General features: G+C 45.5%; 1 protein-coding gene and 1 long non-coding RNA gene across 2 annotated transcripts in view; both read left to right on the top strand.

Moving 5' to 3' along the window:
• Positions 1 to 23,658, top strand: part of CACNA1E (calcium voltage-gated channel subunit alpha1 E) — a 645,631-nt gene that overhangs the window by 179,185 nt on the left and 442,788 nt on the right. The gene's annotated exons all lie outside the window — the stretch shown is intronic.
• On the top strand, positions 200 to 22,790 carry LOC149750507 (uncharacterized). The gene is made up of 2 exons (XR_016392969.1): positions 200 to 12,711; positions 13,572 to 22,790. It is a non-coding gene; the product is annotated as an uncharacterized LOC149750507 (long non-coding RNA).

Raw genomic sequence — 23,658 nt, 5'->3', positions numbered from 1 at the left:
CAAGGTTCCCGGGCCAGCGAGGCAAACGGCCAGGACCCTGGGGCCGCGGTGAGGTCCACCGGCGGAACCTTGGGAGGTGCCGCTCCTACCCACAAACGGGGACGGTGTTCTCGAGTGGAAGTCGCCCGTGGAAGTCTGAGGTCACTGAACTTTTCCACAGAAACCCCGACCGAAATTTCTCGCCTCCAGGCCCTTTTACCACAGCGAGCCCCGCCCGCCCGCCCGCCCGCGATCCAGCCCCCGGCCCCGCCCGCAGCCCGTGTGCGCGCTCCCGCCTGCGTCCCTCTCCGCACTCTCCCGCCTCGCGGTGCTGCCCGGCCCGACTGCTATTTCTTTCTCTGTTTGGGTACAGCGCCAGTCTTCTCGTCTCCGTCTGACCCCTCTGGGGGGCATGTGTGCGAGTTCTCGTTCTGATTGTCAGACATTTCTTTTCCACTGTGTGGGCAGGAGACAGATTTTTCCCCGCGAACTGTCTCCCGTCTCTTTTATTCATTTTATTCTCTGTTTCTCTCCTTTCCCTCCTCCTGCCTTCCCGCCCGCCCCCCTCTTCTTTTTTCCTGATTCCTCCTTCCCCCTACAATTTCACCATCTCTCCTGCCCCCTCTCCCCGTGCCCCTTCCGCTCCCCGTGTGCCCTTTGAAAATAATTCAGTGATGTCTCGGGAATACTAGCACACTCTCCTCATTCAGCCGAGCGCGGGACTCTGCGTTAATTCAAGGTAAGCCCCGGTTCTTGCTACCCAGGAAATGGTCGTCTGCGCCCTGGCGCCCGCAGTCTTTGGGGCTGTGCTACCCTCCCCGGCGCCGGGCGCCCAGCTCCGTGTCCCCGGTGCTGCTACCTGTTGGCGTTGCATGGACCGTGGAGATTCCTAGTTTGCCCAAACCTTCCCCTGAGCCGGTTCTTCCTCTCCACGCGCTGCCCTTTTCTTTGCAACTTCCGTGTTCGTTTCCCAGGCGTGAGAAAGCCCCCGCGCGGTGGGCGTTTTGGGGTGTGAGGGGTGTGCTCCTTGTCAGGGCGTCCGGGGCTGGCACCTCGTTCGTGCTTGCGTGTTCGCTCAGCCGGCAGCGAGGGAGCCTCGTGCTGCCAGGGGAGCGCAGCCAAGCTCGGAGGAGGGGGTGCCGGCCGGCAGCCGGGGCTCTGACAGTCCCCGCCGCCGGGAAGTTCTCTGCGGGGGTCGGGGGGCACTCCTGGGGAAGGCTCGCTGAGCAGGGGCTAAGCTTCCAGCGAAGTTTCTGGGAAGGAAGCTGTGTGCGCCGTTGGAAGCGTCCCGGGATTGGTGCAGGTTAGGCTGGGGTGTTTCTGGAGCCTCGGGTCGACCAGGCGGATGGGCTGGCGAGCGGACCCTGTCCTGGGAGAGAGCCGGGAACTGGGCCTCGGAGGAAGGGGAGTGCGGAGGAGAAGCCGGTCTATTTAGAGTGACTTGCTTTTTGACCGGCTTTGGGTCTCCCTACGAGAGGGTGAGTTGCATGTCCTTTTCCAGGGATGAACACCCAGTTCTCTGAGCCTCTTTGCTTTGTGCCCGTGCCCAGGAGAGAATGATGGGGGACACTACCCCCTCCTCTACCACATCCCCCTGAGATCGAGGCTTCCGCCGTCTCACTCTGGGGACTGAGGTGGCACTTTGGCCACTTGCCCAAGGAGGGATCCTCCCTCTCACCAGGCCTGACTCTGTGGCCGCTCCGAGTAGCGTGCAGGTGGTTCACGCTGCGTAGGTGGGTGAATGACCGAGATCTGGGGGATTGTAATGATTCACTCTCTCTTACCTTTGGAGGCCATGGTGTTGGAACATTCTTTCTTACTCTTGGGGTTCAAGAACCACACTGTGTCGCAGAGACATCATGGTCAACGGAAAGGCTGGAGAAGCCAAGCAGTTTAGTCCAGACTAGAGACTGTGAGACCTGCACTCAGAGAAATGTTTTCATGAAAGGAAAGATGTTTCTGACGCTTAAATAAGAGCATCGCTTTAACTCCACTGACACCTGAGCTAGAAAAAAGGGGTTTTCTTTACTGGGACTGGGAGCTAGGGTAGGCACTGGGGAAAACTTCCCCAACTGACAGTTCCACGAGGAGTTACTAATGGAAAATAATAGAAATTCCCCTTCTGCAAATGTGTGGGTCTGGTCGGGTTGTGCAGCCATCTCTAGAGCCTAGAAGGAGATGACCTTTTCTTGTTTGATTCCACTCTTCTGTTCTCTCACATGCTTTGTCTCTGGCCAGCTAAGATGTATTTTTTTTTTTAACCACTTTGTAGTATTGGGTAATCATATAATTTATTGTCCAAGCTGGGACACTTTTGAGAGTAGATAGAGACATTAGTAATAATTAGACAGGGACAAGAGAGACTGTCTAGACAGATAGGGATGAATGATTGCCCTGAGAGTGACTATACAGTCAGAGTGAGGGACCGTTCATGAGGCAACATGCCATGCTTTCATGTCATTTGGATTTGCACCTTCCTTATTGGCGTGGTTCTTCCTGACTCAAATTGCAAATGGACTTTATTTCCGTTGCCTCTTGAGAAACCAGTGCTGAATACAAATCTCTTTCCCGTGACAACTCCTCTTTCCTCAATTCCACGAAACCCTTCAAAAATCCCACTTCCAGAGGGGAACTTCATGCTTTGATTGCAGGAGTTACAAGTAGAGGGTGATTTCCATGGAAATGATTTACATGTTTCTATCCCTCGGACTGCTTCCTTGTGATATTTATGAGCCTGGGCTCCCAGGAGGCCATCCTTCTGCCAGGATTTGTGAGTGTTACGTTGATGGCAGGATGATACACAGTGACCCTCAGAGTCCCACGGTTGAGTGATTGGATCGCTGCTGTCAGAACTCCTCAGCTGTCCTGAGGCTGGGGGTGGTGTGTGTGTTGGGTGTGAGAGAGGAGAGGGTAGAGGAAAGAATCCTATATGTGTCTGGGTTTTGAACACGTACAGGTTTTGAACATATATATGTTCAAGAAGCATCCTATTGCAGGGAAGTGCCCGGCTTTTACTTCCTGGGTTGTGTGAGGGAGTGATGAACATTCTTAGGGGATGTGTCAGTAACACTTCCAGCCCCTTAGGAGCCCAAGAGTCTGTCAGACCGCCGAGTCCCTGCAGGGCTTCAACAGTTTAGTTATCATTTATTAAGTGCTTGTTATTTTCCAGATACTAGAGCAAAGAGTTTCCAGACTTTATCATAATTAATCCGTATCCAATCCTATTAAGTAGGTATCCTCATTTTCTAGGTGAGGCAACTGGAGCTCAGAAAAGTTAAGTAACTTGCTCAGGTTCACCCAGAGGCTAGCTGACTCTCTCCATGCAATGGGTACCTCCTTGTGTTGAAGTTGATGTGGTCAGTATTTGGCTCACACATGTGCTGCAACCTGTTTGGGGGCCTGGGGGCGATGGATGGTTTCAGGGTAGGGTGGATTAGACAATCCACTTGTCCGTCCCGCCTGGTTCTTGACTCGTGTTGCCCCTGTTCTTTCTGTCCACATCGTCCTTTCTTGGTATCTGTGAAGTTTGTGTGCTCCACCCCCTGCCCTGCCACTTGGACCATCACTGGAGGACCCTCTCACCTAGATCCCACTCCAGTTTGCCTGTGAATGCCTGTGGTGAGAGGATTGTCTTATGGATGCAGAGCATGTGTCACCACCTGGTACTGAGGGTCTGTCTACACCGTAGTTATTGAAGCCTGCCTCTCTCAGGATCGCAGTTGACTGAGTCCAGTTGTCTCAGAGACTGACAATGGCCTAGAATTGGAGAAAGCCTCCCCACCCCTTGGTTTGCCCAGAAGTAACTCTGTAGACTAGCAGGGGGAACCTGACCGTTCCCAGCTGAAAGTGTTTTGGTTCGGTCCTTTAGATCCTTTCTCTATCATTGAGGCAAAAATAGAGCCTTAAGTAGGTAATTCTAGACCTTGTTTCCACCTGCTCATCCTTCCTATTTACCCCGTAGTATGTAATCAGACCAAGAACAGCATGCCTGGGGGAAACAGGGCGTTATCAGGTGAGGGTGGGGTGGATAAAGGAGCACTGGCCTGGGAGACTTGACTTCTAGCCCAACTGAGCCCCATTAAGGAGCCGTGTGACCCTGGGCAAGTCACGAACTGCCCTGGGCCTCATTTCACTTGCCTGAAAATGAAGACTGGGCAGATGCTCCACAGGTATTTCCCAGCTCCAGCAGTTGAAGATCCCACAGTTCAGCGTAGCTTTGGGCTCTGAGCTCCATAAATCCTGGGCGGAGCCACTCCTTGCTTTGGGGAAGCACTGGAGGCTGATGGATAGGAGTTAGGTGGAGGGGCCATGAAAGAGACATCCTGGGGAGGAGCAGTGACTGCCCCTGGCCTCCTGTGGGCAGGCCTCAGCCTAGTTCTGGTCTGGAAAAATGGGGTGGCTTATCTGGCCTTCCCTCCTGTCTGCCTTGTGTTGTCTTGAATCCCCAAGAAGTTGTATTTCCTTGTACCCGCAGTAAGCGACAGAGGATTGGGAAGAGCAGGAAATACCACACTGTGCCAACCAACATCTGCAGTATTCCCTGAATGACGAGCTGAGCGCTGGGGGAAGGGCAGCGGTGGCAGGCAGGAGGATGGAAGGAGGTGGTCTACAAAAAGAAAAAGAGAAAGGAGACATGGTCTTGGTCTTGATGGCACTTGCAGTATGGTAGGGAGCCTGGATCTGGGCCATTGTATAGTAACAAACTAAAGCCATTTGGAACCAAAAAGCCCATTACAAAGCTCTTTGTTATAGTACAGAGTGGGTTACCTGCAAATCAAGAAACTTCCTGGCAGAAGCAAAGAAGTGTGGTACCTCTTTCCCTGTAACCTGGAAAACGTGTTAGGAGTGTAATCCTCACCTCTGACATGAGGATTCTAAAGGGTTCTGTTGTCTGCTGTACATGTGCGGACTTGGGGGAATGGCAATGAATGAGATTCTAGAACAGAATTGGGCTTTACCAAGGAAAGGCCTTCCCTTCTATGTTCACATAGTAGCACTTTGAAAGATACATCCTCTGGAATCACAGAGATTTTGCAACTACATTGACCTCACTTGAAAAAAAAAATCTTTCCCCCTATAAATGCTAGCCTGGGATTGGGGCAGAGAGAGAATGCTCCAGATTCTCACTGTAGGGTTAGGGGTGGCGGCAGCAGCTGAATGGGTGCTGGGGGAGGGCACAGAACTGGGGTCCAAGAGGAAGGTGCGATGCTGTCTTGGATACGGGGCAGGCACTGCAGCCTGTGGCAGAGCAGGGCATCCAGCCTGGTGGACTTTTATGTAATTTCTAACCTGAGTAACAAAATCTAGGGCTACACTGATGGACGCAACTTTTAATGATGGAAATATCACTGTAGTTGCAGAAATGTAACTTGATGCAGCTTTCTGTATCTTCTTGGCAGAAGGTATCTGTGTTTATGCCTCCTTTATGTATCTTTTGGGGTTCCCCCATGAATCAGATGTGTACAAGGCCTTTTGCTGGGAGAAATGGGAAAATAAAGCTGAAAATGACATGGTTCTCTCAAATAATTGGTTTCTAGCTCTAAGTACAGTCCTTTGAAGAAATTTTGATTTCTTTTACCAAATTATGTGTTATCTGGTCTTGCCCCAGTCCTTACTGGCTATAGACCGTGGGCAAATCACTTAACCCCCTAGGCCTCAGCTACTTTATCAATAAACAGTCCCGGTAGCCCATCTTGGAGAGAAGGGGCCTGGACCCAACAGTCACCTGAGGCCCCTTTCCATTTTAAGAGCAATGACTCTTCTGTGATTTTGTTTTCCATCCCTTCTCTCTCCACTTCTCTTTATTCTTTGTGTCTCCCTCTTACCTAGTCATACAGTAGATTTTTTTTTGTTTGCTGTAGTTACTGAATAGGAGTTCTTAATTTAAAAAGTACTGGAGATCATTTTATATTTCTGCCTCTGAAAAGGAAGTAAATTGAATCTCTCTTGACTTCTTTGGTCCTTGATTGATGTTTTCTTGAGTGTAAGGATCCTAAATACAGACGGAGTTCCAGGCCTTCTTTAGAGAAGGGATGTGTAATGACAGGTGAGCACTTATCCCTGATTTTCTTTTTGTCAGATCTCTGACTCGGGGTTAATGAGCTGTTCAGTGCTGAAGTCTGAGAGCCTTGGGTACCTCTGCCTCTGTGCCCAGGCAAAGAAAGTCAGCCTGTCAACCTCAGAACCTTGGCACTGGCCCAGAGTGGCTCTCCAAGGTTCCCCAAGGATGGGAAGGAGCCTGGGCTGGGGGGGGGAGGGGCAAAGCCCCAGATGTGAGCCTCAGCTCTGCCACTTAGTGCTTCTCCCCTCCCTCCTCCGCTCCCACCTGCTCTCCCCACCCTCCTTCCTTCCGCAGATGTGTCCTAAGTGCCTGTTCGGGCCAGGCACTGCTTTGGGTACTGGGAATACAGCAGTGACCAAGGCAGACAAATTTCCCACTTTTGTGAAATTTCTGTTCTATTGCAGGGAGAGAGACAATACATAGACTAGTAAATTTATTTTAAAAAATCACACTGCGATACATGTCACTCAGAAAATTAATATAGGGTGACGAGGCACTTGATTGGGTAGCTCTTTAGATTGGACGTCAGGGAGGCTTCTGAAGAGGTAATATTTAAGCTGAAGATCAGAATGGCAAAAAATGAAACAGGATCCATATCACCAAATCTCATAATGTGGCCATTATGAGGAACAAGTACCATTGTATATGAAAGTGTTTTATAGACTATGTAATAAATGTAGCACATTTTATATCTCATCTGGCAAAATTCCTTGAGGGCAAGCATTGTGAGTAATTAATACTTGCAATCTCAGTACCTAGCAGGGTAGTAATTGCAGGTTGAAAAAATTATGTATCTAAAACTGGGAGTTCAGAGGGGATTTTTAAGAAATAAAATAAGATGATGTCTGTGACAGGCCTTTGTTGAAAGAAGACAATATTCCATCCACTCTTGCCACGCCACTACTGGGCTTTGCTGGTGATTTCCATCCATGATGCCCTGGGGAGAGCAGAGCAGGTTCCCTGGACATCACTAGGGCACAGAGGGATGGAGAAGAACGGGCAGTACTGTGAGTGTAGACTTCCCGGGGAAATTCCAGATCGCTTTTCTTGCTTTTCAGTGTCTTCTTAACCCAGAGCAGAGGCTAACTTACCTGAAATTGTGAAGAGAGGCCATAGGCTCCCTCTCACCCTCCACAGCTGGCTGGAAGGCTTCCCTTCCCATGTGTCCGAAACCTTTGCCTTCCCCCAGCCTCGCTGCATCTCTCTCTTCCCTCCAGTCTGGAACCTGGCTCATTGGGTGTCCAGGGGACCTCAGTCCATTCTGCTGACTGGTGGCTGTGACTCTACAGACCTGTTCCCCTCCCTGTCACCCTCCCTGGGGGTTGAGTCAATGCAGCCCACCTACTGAATCCTGTGAGTCACGGCTTTTCAAACATGCAGGTGTGAATCACTCAACTTGTAGCCCTTGAGATGTCTTGGGTGACAGCTGAGGGAGAAGACTGGGTGCCTGTCCCTGTCCCTCACCTTCCCATTGCTTTGTCATGCTTCCTGCACTGAGGACCTAGAGCTCCCATCCCACAGCCCTTCTCTAGGGCCTCAAGACCAGTTTATGGGGTACATATGAGTGGGCATTCACTCATGTGGTAGGAGTCCTTTAAGTAGAACATCCCGTCCCAAAGTGTGGTTCCTGGACCAGCGGCATCAGCATTATCCCAGACATCCTGAATCAGAACCTGGGACTGGGTGAGTGTGATGCACATAAGTTTGAGAACCACTGTTAGAGGCATAGATGAAGGGATGCACCAGAAACTTGGTACATCTTATACCTTTTGAGATAGAAACATTGTTTTTCCTGCTTTTATAGGAGCAAACAAAGGCCTCTAGAATCCAAGATCACAGTAGGTGGTAGAGCCCTGGATTAGAATCCAAGCACTGGCTCCAAAGCCAGAATCACTATGAAGTTTATACCCCTAATTAAAATGCAAATATATCTGGAGACATCTATTACTAACCATTAACACCTTAGTGCTAATTGCTCCCCTGGCCATTTACAATAGACTTCTGAGAAGAGAGCTGGAGCAGCTCAGTAGGTGGTGGTATCTTGTGGGTGCTTTCACTGCTTTGGTAATCTGTCCTCTGGTTAGCTCTGGCTGGGTTCCTCCTCCAGATGAGAACTGAGTGACTGATCCTTAAATATAGGAGCTCCCTGGTCCCCGTACACTCTCCTAGAGGGACTTTAACCCCTCCCTTTGCTTCAGCCATCACCCATATGATGATGACTTCCAAATTTGTTTTCCAACCCAGGATTCTCTTTTGTATGTTAGAATTTCTCTCCAACTGACTATTGGGCATTTCTGTTTCAACACCTCACAGTATCTCAAAGTTACCTTGTCCCAAACTAAACCCATCAGCATTTACAAAATTTCGTTTTCTTCTCATAGAGCCTCTTTCAGCAAGTGGTACCACCATCCATTCAGTTGACCAGGCCGGAAATATGGATGTTATCTGTGACTCTACTTCCTCCTTTTTGCCTTGTCTCCTCATCTACATCTTGTTAGTGAGGACATTCTGCTGACTGTTCCTCCTTAATGCCGTGGAATTCCGGCCCTTCTCCCTTCTTCCACTACCACAGCACTCAGCATTTCTCTCCTGGTCTACTGCACCTGTCTTATCTCCATATTCTGTACTGTGGCCACAACCGTCTTTCTAATATGCAGATGTGAGTATGTCATGCTTTCTTTTGACACCACTCCATGGTTCCTTTTTTTCAGAATAAAGTATGTATGGCATGATGTGTAAAGCCTTTCGTGGTCTAACCCCCTGCCTGCCTCTCCAGTCTTGTTTCTAGATATTTCCACTCATTTTCTCCCTGTACTCTGCCCTACTGGACTACTTCAGTTACCTAGACCTGCCTTCCTCTATTAAGCCTTAATACCTTCACCAGTGCTAGTTCAGTGTGACCTTTCCTAGCCCCTCCTCAAAGAGCCTGGCTCATCCTTGCCTATTCTACCAAACTCAGTTACTTATTCCAGGAAGATTTCCTTGATTCTCTTCAAGCTGTGCCAGAACCTCTTCCTTTGTACTCTCTCAGTGTCTTGTGCTGTATTGTTGTCATTGCCAGCCTCTTTCCTAGAGTGTGAAATCTTTGAGAGCAGGAATTGTTTCTTTTATCTATGTCTCCTCAAAGCTTTGCACTTAGCAGGTGACTGATAAATTTCTTGAATATGTAAACAAGTGGAGAAGCCACTCTGGAACCTTCGACCAATCCTGATTCTCCTTCCCTCTGTTGTGTACCATCTTCCCTATGATTGGGTCATTACACTCACCAACTGTGACTTCAACAGAGTTTTTATCATTTGTTGACTTTGAAATGACAGCAAGAACCCATCAACTTCTCTCAGAGAAAGTGGTGAGTTGACTGAAGGCTGCGGTACCATGGAGTGTGTGTGAGTATGTGTGTGTGTGAGTGTGTGTATATGTGTGTGTGTGTGTGTGTGTGTGTTTGAAAGTGGTCCCATGAAGCCTGAAGTAGAAGAATCCAGGTAGATTCTATAGTCCTGCTAACTTTGTATCCAGTAATTTTTAATATATAGAAAGTTGAAAAAGGGTTTTCTTCGGTTCCCCCATTTTTCTCCTTTAGGATAAAGAGTGTGTTTCAGTTATAACTGTATACCCATGGCTCCTCAGTATGCTATCTGGAACATAGTAAGTGCTAAATAAACTTTCAGAAGGGACTTAGCCAATGGAAAGAGCCCTATGAAAGGTTTTGGATTGGGAGCCTGCGGACAGGATCCATGAGTCCATGATAGGCCCAACTTATTCCCATGGCTTTGAGTACCATCTTATGCCCCAGACTCCTATGTAAGTTTACTTTTTCAGTATAATAAGTCATCCCCAAACTCAGTAGTCTAAAACAGCAAACATTTAGTATTTCTCACAATTCCCTGGGTTGGTTGGGTAGGTTTGCTTGTCCTGGGCCAACGTGGCTGGAGTTGGATTGTCTAGTTTGGCCTCACTTACCTGTATGGGTCATCAGCTGAGGCAGTGAGACAGCTGGAATGGCTGGAGCCTCTCTCCTCTTGGTTACTGATCCTCAGAAAGGCTAGCCAAGGCTTGTTCACATGGTTGTGGAAGGGTTCCCAGAAGCCAGAGAGAGGGCAATCCCCAATGCACAGGCCTTTCTCAATACTCCGCTTGTATCACATTTGCTATTGTTTCAGTGCCTAAATCAAGTCACAGGGTCAAGGTGAGATTCGCTGTGGGAAGGTCCTCCAACAAAGTAGACACCAAGATCAGATTAAATGTGCAAAGATTTTGTTGGGGGGAAACTTCTATGAAACGTAATGGGGAGGGAGCTGGGAAAGGCTGGAAGAACTATCAGGGCACCGTGCAAGTCTGACCCTGAGTGATGGGTAGAGAGAAGAAGGTCGGTACCAGGGTCTCAACCTGCTCTGCAATCTGAGGATGCTCGGCAAGGCTGTTGGGAAGCTCTCCAGCCCAAGTCAGCCATCAGAGGGGTCCCGTGTCTCCCAGGAGTGGGCCTGCCTTAGTGTCCCTGTCCTGCTCCCTCTGTGCAAATTCGGTGATGGATTTCAGAGCCCAGCAGCTGGGGTTTTTGGTCAATTAAGCACCCTGTAGTTAGACGTCTGCCAGGCACATTCTCACAGCCACCTACAGGGCCATTACTCAAACAGTTTATTGCAAGTCTCTAATTTATGCCTCCAGCTCAGACTTCTCTTCTAAGATCTGGACCTCTAGATCCATCAGCTTTCGTAATGTCTCCACTTGGCTGTCTCAGACTTAATATTTTCAGACTGAACTCGATCTCTACCACCAAATCTACTCCTCCAGCTTTCTTGTCTTGATGAGTGGCACCTTCATCCAGTCACAAGTCCAGGGTCACTGTTGATACTTGCACCTCTACATGCCCTTAGGCAATCCATTATGAAATCCTGACAGTGTAACTGCCTGAATACCTCTCGATCCATACTCTTATCTACACAACCCCTCCCCCGCTCCCCCACCTAGACCAAGCCACCATCATCTCTTACTTCGATGACACAGCAGCCTCCTTACTCATCTCTCAGTAGCCATACCTTGTCTTATGGCACTTCGCTTTATCACACTTTACAGATAGAGTGTTATTTACAATTTGAAGGTTTGTGGCAACCTTCTGTGGAGCAAGTCTTTGGACACCATTTTTCCAACAGCATTTGCTTATTCGTGTCTCTGTGTCACGATTTGGTTTTGGTATAATTCTTGCAATATTTTGGTTTTGGTATAATTCTTGCAATAGTTCAAATTTTTCATTATTGTTATATTTGTTATAGTGATCTGTGACCAGTGATTTTTGTTTTCTTATTAATTTTTATTCGAGTATAGTTGCTTTACAATGTTGTGTTAGTGTATACAGTACAGCAAAGTGAATCGGCCATAGGTATACATATATCCCCTCTTTTTTTGGATTTCCTTCCCATTTAGGTCACCACAGAGCATTGAGTAGAGTTCCCTGTGCTATACAGTAGGTTCTTATTAGTTATCTATTTTATACAGAGTAGTGTATATATGTCAATCCCAGTCTCCCAATTCATCCCACCTCCCCCCGCTTCCCTGGTATCCATATGTCCATTCTCTACTTCTGTGTCTCTATTTCTGACCAGTGATTTTTGATGTTACTGTTGCAAAAATATTGCAATTCACTGAGGACTCAGATGATGGTTAGCATTTTTTTTTAGCAATAAAGCGTTTTTTAATTAAGGTGTGTACATTGTTTTTTAGACATAATGCTATTGCACACTTAATAGACTACAGCATAGTGTAAACATACCTTTTATACGCACTGGGAAACCAAAAAATTCAGGTGACTTGCTTTATTGCAATACTTGCTTTATTTTTTCCCCTTCATTTTTAAATTGAACTGTAGTTGATTTACATCGTTGTGTTTCAGATGTACAGCAAAGTGATTCAGTTATACATATTATATAAATCTATTCTTTTTCAGATTCTTTTCCATTATAGGTTATTACAAGACCTTGAATATAATTCCCTGTGCTATACAGTAAGCCGTTGTTGGTTATCTATTTTATATATAGTAGTGTGTATATGTTAATCCCAAACTCCTGATTTATCCCTCCCCTGCAATATTTGCTGTATTGCAGTGGTCTGGAACCAGACCTGTAATATCTGGCTTTTGCCCGCCCCCTCTCCCTGCCGTGGCCACCTCCTCCCAGTTCTGCCCCTTTCCTTCTTCTCTGCCTGCCTCCAGCTCATTATGACTGAAATGAAAGGCGGAGGCATCTCAAATGAAATGTCACAACAGGCATTACTCATTGTGGTAAGGCTGGCTGGCCAGGGAGTAAGCAGGGTGGAGTACCTGGCCGGGTGAGCCCGAGAAAGGTGCTTGGGGAGCTGGGCGGACACAGCCCAAGTGTGACGCATGGCTGCAGCCGCTCGGGCCCCTGCTTTTGTCCTGCTCTCTCCCCTGTGCGGTGGGGCGAGGCTTGCTGGCATCCTAGAATTGTTGAAACTCTGCTGTTGAAACATAGAGCTGCCCAGGTTGCTGTGACAGGGTTTCTTTGTGGATGGGTGAGTCCAGAGGGTGTCAGACGAGTAGTAACCAAGTGGATGGGGACTCAGTTCTGTGGTAGAGGGCTTAGAGCACCAACCTGGGGTCAGGCAGCTTTCAGATCGGGTCCTGGCTCCCCCATTCATTCCCGAGCGGCTCTGAGCAGGTGAGTTACTTTCTCTGAATCTCAGCTTCCTTAAATGTATACAGGAGTAGGTCCCACCTCATAGGATTTGTGTGAAGTTTGAATCCGTATAAGCGATCAACAAATATTAGCTAGAGATGATTGAGACTTGTTTAAGATCAGGGGATGGTGCTGAACTCTGTGGGGAGGGGAGAGAAGGCAGAACGGTAGGCAAGAGATCTGGCTGGGCACTGCCAAGGTACCCGTGGCCCACCCTCTTCCTCTGCTATCCTGTGGCATCTCAGAACCTCAAGCCCACTAGGCATCCATAAAAGTTGATTAAATGAACATATAAAATATTTGAGGGAGGCAGAGAGTCAAGATTGTCTTGGGTCCCATATCCTTTTAGTCATACCTTTGACGGGGATGTAAAGTTGTGAGGGTTTGGGGGATGCCAATTTGTAGAGGCCGTTCAAACCATTAAGACAAACACAATTCTGTGAAAAATACAAATTGCACTCCATTTTATTGTTTTAGTCTGCTTTTTAAAATTTTCAGAGCAAAATTCTCAAAGTCCAAATATAAAGTACAAATGAGGGGAATTCCCTGGCGGTCCAGTGGTTAGGACTTGGCGCTTTCACTGCGGAGGCCTGGGTTCTATCCCTAGTCAGGGAACTAAGATCCCGCATGACGTGGCAAGTACCAGTGAAATACTTGCTTTGTTTACTTGCTTTGTAAACCGTATGGCTTGAAATGTGTATAATGTCAGCTATTATGTGGGAAGGAGCTCCTGATAAGGTTGCTATTTTGTTTGGCCTATAAAGGTAGAGGGTACTTGAGGTTTGCATTGCTATTAGCCTGCCATTGAAGAATTTTAATTCTTGATTTCATTGATCCTGAAGCAATCTTCTATTTTGAGAGGTAGGAGGACCTTTGAAGGAGTCCCAACAGATGTAATTATACCTCAGACCTCACCCCAAATCCAGTACATCAAACAATTATTAAGCCTCTAGTCGTGTGATTCCTAACCTTTGGAGTCATAGAATCCCTTGAAAATTTGATGAAGGCTGTGGACTCGACCTGCTAAAATGGATACCTCAAATATTCATACAATATCAGGACGCCAGAGCCTCATGAAGCCCATCCTACTTGGAGTCTGAGTGGATCACGTCAGATGGAGAATATTCTCAGCATCGTGAGTCATCCACGAGAGGACTGGGCAGAACTCAGAGGACAGAGATACCAGATGGAGAGGTCGGCCTGGGCCCCATCTTTGCCAGTGCACCTCTCTGGTTTCAGGACGCACCAGGGGCGTCTCCATTCTCATCGTGCAGACTTTCCGTCTCTGAGGATGCCTCCCGCCTCGCACAGGGACAGAGTCTCCCTTCCACAGCTGTGGGCCCTGATGCCCAGAAAGTTGGCTGTGGGTCACTGTGGCCCATGGGAAGTAATTCACAGGGACACATCAGAAGGTGGCGTGGAGGGTGGATGACACCATTCCCAGTCCTTTCCAGCATGAACTCTGTGGAAGGGGCTTCCCTTCTGGTCTCAGCCCTTACTCGCATTACTTTCCTTCCTAAAGTGCACTGCTCTCTCCTCTTTGCCCATCTTCCAGCGTCTCATCTCCTCCAGCAAGTACTTGGCATCTTTCCCAGCCCTTGCCCCTACCTGCCTTATTCTTAAGGAAACAGAGTATCCTTAAGGCCCTCACATCCTCTGAGTTACATGTTCCCACACTCCTTGTCCTTTAGTTAACTTTTCAGCTGTGGTTAGACTTGACTGTGCAGTTAGAGGGCAGCTTCTCAAGATCAGAGACTCACCTTCTGACTGGCTCCCTAGAGGCTCAGAGTGGGAGGTCTCAGAAGAAACCAGATATGTTACTTAGGGGAGCAGCCAGGGAGAGGCAAGAGAGCCCCAGTGAAAGCTGTGGGGACTGTGAGGGGAGAGTCTAGTGGGGATGACCGTGGGTTGTTTTTTGTTTTTTGTAATTGACAGATAACATTTTATTAGTTTCAGGTGTACAACGTAACGATTTGATATTTGTATACACTGAGAAATTACCACCACAATAAGTCTAGAATTGTGTTCTTATCCCAGTCATGTCACTGTTTAAAAAAAATTCTTTTTGTTTTTATTATTGTTCCTTTTTAAAAATTGAAGTACAGTTGATTTACAGTGTTTCAGGGGTACAGTTTTATATGTGTGTGTATATATATATATATATTCTTTTCCATTCTTCACCATTAAAGATCATTACAAGATATTGAATTTAGTTCCCTGAGCTACACAGTAGGTCCTTGGTGTTTATCAGTTTTACATACAGTAGTATGTATCTGTCAGTCCCAAATTCCCAACTTAAGAAGACGACCATGTTTTTAAAACTCTTCTTTCCTCCTCCAGAAATTGCTCCATTTTGCTTCTTAACGCAGTACAGTTCCTCCAAAGAGTTTCTTGTACTTGTTGGGTCCAAATTCTCTCCCTTTATTCTCTTCTTTTTAAAGTACCTTTTTATTGTGGAAATTTTCAAACATATACTAAAGTAGAGAGAGTAGTGTCATGAACCTACAAGTGACCACAACCCAGCTTCAATAATTATCAACTCATAACCAACTTTTTTTACCTCAATCTCCCTACTCTACCTCCCCACTGGATTATTTTGAAGCAAATCCCAGTCATCATATAACTCCATCCATAAATATTTAAGTACTAGACTCTAAAAGATAATGGATTAAAAAAAGACCATAATAGCATTACCATACTCCCCCAAATTAACAATAATTTCTTAGGATCTTCAGATACCTAGTTGGTGTTCAGATTTCTCCAATTGTATTATGTTTTAAGAAGCGGTTTGTTTGTTTAAATCAGGATCCAAATAAGGGCCACACCTCATATTTTGTTGAAAGGTTTCTTAAGTCATTTATCTGTAGGTTACTTCACCCCACTTGTTTCTCAGCCTCATGGTTTATTTGTTGAAGAAACTTGGTCATATTTTCTGTGGATTTTCCCACAGTCTGGAGTTAGCTGGTTGCATCCCCATCGGTTGTTGAATGTTTTTGTTCCCTGTAGTTCCTGTAAGCTGGCATTTAGTCCCATCTGGTTCAGATTTGCTTTTTTGTTACTTTGTAAGATTACTTCCTAGGGGGTGGTAGGTATTTCCATCAGAGGCACATAATGTCTGGTTGTTTCCCTTCATGTGATGTCAGCAGTCACTGAGGATTATTTGCCTGGGTTAGAGTTGGAAAACTTTCTCTCTTAATGGCCAGTAAATATTTTAGTCTGTGGGCCGTGCGGTCTCTATCACAACCACTCAACACTGTGGTTGTAGTGTGGAAGCAGCCAGAGTCAATACATAAGTGAATGGGCGCGGGTGAGTTCCAGTAAAACTTTACTTACAAAAACAAGCAGACCAGATATAGACCAAGGGCTATAGTTTGCTGATCCCTGCCTGGATTGTTTATTTCCTTACAGGGCTTGCACAATGCCGATATCCTAATCCTGTCATTCCTTCTTCATTTATTAGCTGGAATCACTTACAAAGAGAGATTTTTCCCTGCACTGTTTGGCTATTCCGTTCTTTTTGTTTTTGTTTTTGTGGTGTGCGGGCCTCTCACTGTTGTGGCCTCTCCCATTGCGGAGCACAGGCTCCGGACGCGCAGGCTCAGCGGCCATGGCTCACGGGCCCAGACACTCCGTGGCATGTGGGTCTTCCTGGACCGGGGCACGAACCCGTGTCCCCTGCATCGGCAGGCGGACTCTCAACCACTGCGCCACCAGGGAAGCCCTATTCCGTTCTTTTTCATCCTTTAATGAGGCTCCCTTCTGCCCCACTCCGCCAAAATTGTTCTAAGATCATCAGTGACCATCCTGTTGCTAAATCCGTTGTTCTGTTTCCAGTTCTCATCTTGAGATACTTGACCTACTGGCAGCATTTGACGTAGCTGATCACTCATTCCTCTGTGAAATGCTTCACCTGACTTCACGACCCACCACCTCTCCTCGGTTCTTCCTTTGCCATTGGTAACTCCTTCTCAGTGGCTTTTGTTAATTTTTCCTAATCAATCAATCTGTGAGTCTTGGATCCCCTAGGCTGAGTCTTTAGACCTCTTCTCTTCTTTATCTGAATCGCTTCTCCAGGGTTCGAGACATAGATGACTTCTAAATATGTACATATTTAGCTAAATATATATGTATATTAAATATTATGTTTAATATGATATGAGATATGTAGCTCTTGCCTGGTCTTCTTTGTGAACCCTGCATGTGTCTCTCCAAGTTGCCCATGAAATGTTTCCCCTGGGGATGTCTAAGAGAAATGTCAAACCTTACATGTCTAAATATGAATGCTTGATCTTCCCCATAAAACCTCCTTCTTCAGTCTTTCCTATCTCAGTTAATGGAAACTCCATCCTTCCAGGATCTAGGCCAAGAAATCTTAGTGTCATCCTTAATACCTCTTTTTCTTTCACTCCCCACGTCCAATCTGTCAGCAAATCCTCCTTCAAAATATATCTGCTTCTCACCACCTCCACTGCTACCAACCTGGTTCAAGCTATTGTCACCCCTCCCCAGGATTGTTGCAACCACCTGCTACTAACTGAAGCAGGTGGTCATGCCGCCCTACTTGGAGTGCATTCTCAACCCAGCAGCCCAAGGAACCCTTTAAAAACCATAAATCAGGGTATCTTACTCTTCTGCTCAGAACCCTTCAATGGGCTTCCCATCTCTTTTAGAGTAGAAGCCAGAATCCTTAAAGTGGCCTGCAGAACCCTACAGGGCCTGAACCTCACCTTCACCCCTTGCCTTTCTAAACTCATGTCCTGTAACTCTTCCCATGTGTCTCTCTGCTCCAGTCACACAGGCTCCCTGCTGTACCCATTATGCTAAGCACACTCATTGCCTCTGGTTCTTTGCCCTTGCTGCCTGGGATGCTCTTCTGCAGATATCGGTGTGGCTTGCCCCTCACCACCTTCAGGTCTTTGCTCAGTGAGGCCTTACCTGATCACACTACTGTTCCCTCCACCCCTGCACGCCAGGAAAGAAGAAAGTCAAGATCTCAGCCAAGAGAAGGTGGATTGTCTTTACTCTGAGACCCTAATAGGGAAGCTGCCCTGCTGAGACTGCACAGGAGTATTTCCCTGCCTGTCCTCTTCCTCCACCCCGACTCCCACTGCAGCTGGTCTGGACTGTAGGTGAAGCTCCAAGATGGTGAGGAGAGTCCTGCCTTTCCCTCTCCCTCCATGCAGGACACCCTCGAACCCCTCCACCCTCTGAAACAGACCTCTGTTCCCTTTCCTTAAAAAAATAAGCTCTCTGGGGGCTTCCCTGGTGGCGCAGTGGTTAAGAATCTGCCTGCCAATGCAGGGGACACGGGTTCGAGCCCTGGTCCGGGAAGATCCCACATGCCATGGAGCAGCTAAGCCCGTGCACCACAACTACTGAGTCTGCGCTCTAGAGCCCGCAAGCCACAACTACTGAGCCCATGCGCCTAGAGCCCATGCTCTGCAACAAGAGAAGCCACTGCAATGAGAAGCCCGCGCACCGCAGCGAAGGGTTGCCCCTGCTCGCCGCAACTAGAGAAAGCCCGCGTGCGGCAACGAAGACCCACTGTGGCCAAAAATAAAAAAAAATAAGCTGTCTGACTCCTCTGGGTTGCTAGCCCAGCTGGGGTGTCTCAGAGCTGGGGGCTGGTGTGGGGACCCTCAGTGGATTCACAGCCAGCATTGGGGTGTTTTCTTCCACGTCTTCACTGATGAATCCTGCTTCAGTGTTTTATTCTGGAGCTCATGCTGGCCCAGAAAAAGGCCGCAGTGACCTCTTTGGGCCTTTCTTCCCTTCTGTCTGTCATCCGGGGATGAGTGTGCCTTGGTGCCTCTCCATTCATCTATGTGAAAATTGTGTCTGTCATTTTGAATTTGAATCCACACCTGCCATCTGGAGACTTCAGGTGCCTGCTGGGGGGAATTTGGATGATGTCATGAAGGGGTGATGTCTGCAAGGCTGATGTCCTGGAGCCTGTCCCCAGCCAGGCCACTCATCAGTCAGTCCTTGTCCTCACTTTGTAGCATCAGAGACTCTCTGAGCCAGATGGTACCCCAGCGATCACCTAGTCTAACCCTCCAAGTCTCTTCTGCTACGTGTCTGAGAAGCGGCTGTTCAGGCTGCCTCACTACTTTCCAGGGTAGCTCAGTCTACTTTCAGATAGGTCTAATTGGAACGTTCAGTCTAATTGAGTCTCTTGTTTCTCTTCTTGAAGGGTACTTCCATAGTGACTATTTCAACGCTTACTCCTACAGTAAGGGCTGCCTGAAGGTAGAATCAGTTAAGGTCCCATTTACCAAGTGGTGAAGTTCTTAAAGGCAGGAATCCATCCTATCCCTCTCTGTATTCCCAGCACTTGGCATAATGTCTGAATCTAATAGATGCTCAATAAATGTCTAAGACCATTATGAATGAGGAACTACTGCTTATTAAGCATTAACAGTGTGGCAGGCACTGGTCTAAGCCCTTTATGTGCCTCCAGATAGCCCAATATAGTAGGCAGTGCTTTTATTACAATGTTTTTGGATGAGGAAACTGAATCTTAGAAATGTTAAGTACCTTTCTAAGGTGACATAGCTATGAACGGAAGTAGTGAGGATTCACACCCAGAGGTGTGGACTCTAGAGTTCACTCTTCTTTGTATGTTATTTAAGGTTTCTTTCTTTCTCTTCATTTTTTTATTGTGGTAAAATATGTATAACATAAAGTTTGCCATGTTAACCATTTCTAAGGGTACAGTTTAGTGGCATTAAATGCATTCACATTGTTGTACAGCCATAATCATCCATTTCTATAAATTTTTCATCTTCCCAAACTCTGGAACTCCATACCCAGTAAACAATCACTCCTCATTCCTTCCTTCCCTAGCTCCTGGTAACTACCAGCCTACTTTCTGTCTCTATGAATCTGACTACTTGAGGTACCTCATATAAGTGAAATCATATAATATTTGTCCTTTGGTGACTGGCTTGTTTCACTTAGCATAATTTCTTCAAGGTTCATTCATGTTGCAGCATGTGTCAGGGTTTCTTTCTTTCTTAAGGCTGAATAATATTCTATTGTATGTATATATACCACATTTTGTTTATCCATTTATCCACCAATGGAAACGTGGATTGCTTACATCTTTTGGTTATTGTGAATAATACAGCTATGAACATGGGTATAAAAATATCTGTTTGAGTCCCTACTTTCAGGAGTGGAATTGCTGGATCATATGGTAATTCTAAGTTTAATTTGTTTGAAGAACTGCCATACTGTTTCCCACAGTGGCTGCACCATTTTACATTCCCACCATCAATGTACAAGGGTTCCAGTTTCTCCACATCCTTGCCAGTACTTGTTATTTCCTGTTTTAAAAAAATTTTTTTATTAATAGCCATCCTAATGGGTATGAAGTAGTATCTCACTGTGCTTTTGATTCACATCTCCCTAATGATTAATGATGTTGAGCATCTTTTCATGCACTTATTGATCATTTGTATATCTTTGGAGAAATGTCTATTCAATTACTTTGCCCATTAAAAAATGGAGTTGCTTGTTTTGTTGCTGGTGTTGAGTTGTATGTATTCTTTATATATTCCAGATACTAAACTCTTATCAGATATATGATTTGCAAATATTTTCTACCATTTTGTAGATTGTCTTTTCACTCTGTTGACAGTGTCCCTTGATGCACAACCGTTTTAAACTTTGATGAAGTCCAATTTATCTATTTTTCTTTTGGTGTCCCATTTAAGAAATCATTGCCAAATCCAATGTCATGAAGTTTTTTTTTCCTATGTTTTCTTCTAAGAGTTTTATATTTAGGTGTTTGATCCATTTTGAGTTAATATTTGTATATGGTGTAAGCTAAGGGTCCAAATTCATTTTTTGCATGTGGATATCCAGTTTTCCCTACACCATTTGTTGAAAATACTGTCTTCTCCCCATTGAATAGTCTTGGATCCCATGTTGAAAATCGTCTGACCGTATATGGGAGGGTTTATTTCTGGACTCTCTAATCTATTTCATTGGTATATATGTCTGTCTTTATGCCAGTACCACATTGTTTTGGTTACTGTAGTTTTGTAGTAAGTTTTGAAATTAGGAAGTGTGAGACCTCTAACTTTGCTTGTTTTCAAGATTGTTTGGCTGTTCAAGGCCTCTAGAATTTCCGTATAAATTTTAGGCTTGATTTTTCAGTTTATGCAAAAACTGTTGTTGGGATTTTGATAGGGAATGCATTAAATCTGTAGATCACTTTGGGCAGTATTGAGATCTTAAGACACTTAAGTCTTTTAATGTATCTTCTTTAATTTCTTTTAGTAGTGTTTTATAGTTTTCAGTGTATTTATTTAAAATTTTTTTCTTTATTTAAAATTTCCCCCAGCCACCTAGTTCCCCTCCTAGAAAGTAACCACTGTTACCACTTTCTCATGTATCATTCCATTTCCATATATGTCTAAATAAAATTTTAATGTGTAAGTTTCTCAGAACCAAATAGTAACATACATAACTTATTGTTCTGCACCTAGGTATTTTTCCACTTAAGAATTGATCTTGGAGATCCTTCCAGATCAGGACACTGAAATCTGCCTCTCTCTTTTTAAAGGCTATATACATTCCATAATTTATTTAGCTGATGCCCTTTTGAAGGACATATAGGTCTCTGTTTTGGGGTAATATTTTGCTATTAATGCTTCAATGAATAAACATATAAAGATGTCATGTGCACATATGCAAATATACATGAAGAAAATTTCCTAAAAGTAGAGCTGTGGAGCCAAAGAGTGAGTTTAAAACTTTGCATTGTAGTCCCAAATTGCCTTCCATGGAAGTTGTACCAGTTTATCCATTTACCAACATGGTGGCTGTTTCCTTGCATCCTTGGCAACATAGTGTGTTATCAAACTTTTTTGGTTCTAGACTAAGATATTAGAAATGGTATCTCCTAGTTTAAATGTGTATTTCTCTTATTGTGATATTGAACACCTTTTCAGATATTAAGAGCCCTTTATGTTTCCTCATTGTGAATTGGTCATTCATATCCTTTGTACATTTTTCATGTTAATTTGTCATTATATGTTAAGAAAATTTGTCCTTTGCAGTATAGATGCAGAAAATAGTTTTCTAATTTGTCGTTTGGCTTTTGAAGTTGTTTATGTTTTTATGACAGTTTTTATGTAGTTGAATGTATCAGCCTTTTTATTACTGTGTTTTGGTTTTATATTGCTAACAAAGTCCTTCACAACTACAAAAATTAGACATTAAAAATGCTATTTATGGTTTCATTTGTTACATTTAGCTCTTTGATTCATTGATAATTTATTTTGGCATAAGACTTGAGGAAAGGATCCTACTTAATTTTTTCCCATATGTCTACTCAGTTGTCTCAATACCATTTATCGACTATTCATACTTCCTCAGTGATCTGAAATATAATATTTCTTATAGATATTTGGGTCTCTTTCTACATTTTAAATTCTGTTCTATTGATCCATTTGTCCATTCATATGCTAGAATGCATGTTTTAATTAATGCAGTTTTATAATGTGCCTCAATATGTGGGGACTAGTTATCTTTCATAACATTTCTTTGTTAGAATTTTCCTAGATATTCTTTTTTTTTTTTTTTGCAATACACAGGCCTCTCACTGTTGTGGCCTCTCCCGTTGCGGAGCACAGGCTCCGGACGCGCAGGCTCAGCGGCCATGGCTCACGGGCCCAGCCGCTCCGCGGCATGTGGGATCTCCCTGGACCGGGGCACGAACCCGCGTCCCCTGCGTCGGCAGGCGGACTCTCAACCACTGCACCACCAGGGAAGCCCTTCCTGGATATTCTTGCTTATTTATTGTTCCATGTGAACTTTAGATTAAACTTATCTAGCTCTCTCCCAAACTTATTGGTGATTATGTTGGGAATGCATTCAGCTCATAAGTAAACTTGAGGGAGAATTTATGTCTTCAGGCTGTTAAATTTCTTTATCCATGAACGTGTTATGATTTTCCATTTGTTCAAGTTCTTTTTTGTCCTTAAGTAGTGTTTTAAATGAAACGTTTCTTCATACATCTTGCATATTTCTTATTAAATTTGTTCCTAGCATTTTAGTTGTGTTTTCATTTGTTATTATAAGGATCCTTCCTCTTTTACTACTAGAGATCTCATTGTGCTCGTAGACATTTAGTCACTACAAGTTTCCCACCCTCCTGGCCTGGGGTGCTACAGTGTCCTGAAAGGAAAATATCCTCCCAGATGTTGCCACTTATTCCAAATCTGGCCTATGATTTCTTATCTGTTTTTACTTTCTGAGTAATGGGCCTCTTTCAAGCCCATTATTATCATCTTACTAAAAAGCTCTTTTATGTATGTGATTTCATTTGATCCTTACAACAACCTCGAGATGTTAACAAAGGGTATTTATTCATGTCCGTTTTAAGGAGGAAGTAATTGTCAGTCAGGCAGATTGAGATGCTCTCCTGAGCTCATACGGGTGGGGCTGGACCTGGCCTCCCACCCCCCGCCCCATTCTCATCCGGGCTCTTCCAATCACTGTCCTTGCCTCGCAGCCCCACACTCCTGTCCCACCTCCAGGAGGAGTCTTTCTGTCTCTCCTTCAGGGTTGTGCTCCATCCCAGTCTTCCCTACTGAAACCCCAGCCTGGCTGCTCTGGGTCTGTGCAGGGATGGACCCGGAACCGCTCGGAGCGTACCCCAGCGCCCAGCTGTGAGATACGGAGTCTGGTGCCGGCCTCTGTTGCTCACTGGATGTCTACTGAGGCAGTAGTTGGGAAAGTTTGTCATTTCCAGAGGTCATTCTGGCAGGTTGACAACCCAAATCATCTCATTCTGCTGCCTTGACTTCTCAGAACAATGAAACACCCCCGCCTTCCTCTCCTGTCCTCTAGACACAGATTAAATTCAGCCTTGCTTATTCCACTGCTTCAGCAGGGGTTGGCTTGTGCTCTGCAGGA

This window comes from Delphinapterus leucas, chromosome 1 (genome assembly GCF_059928025.1).
Source record: "Delphinapterus leucas isolate spDelLeu-1000000601 "Yukka" chromosome 1, BTC_Dleu_Yukka2, whole genome shotgun sequence".
NCBI lineage: Eukaryota > Metazoa > Chordata > Mammalia > Artiodactyla > Monodontidae > Delphinapterus > Delphinapterus leucas.
This window is presented reverse-complemented; position numbering and strand designations above follow the sequence as displayed.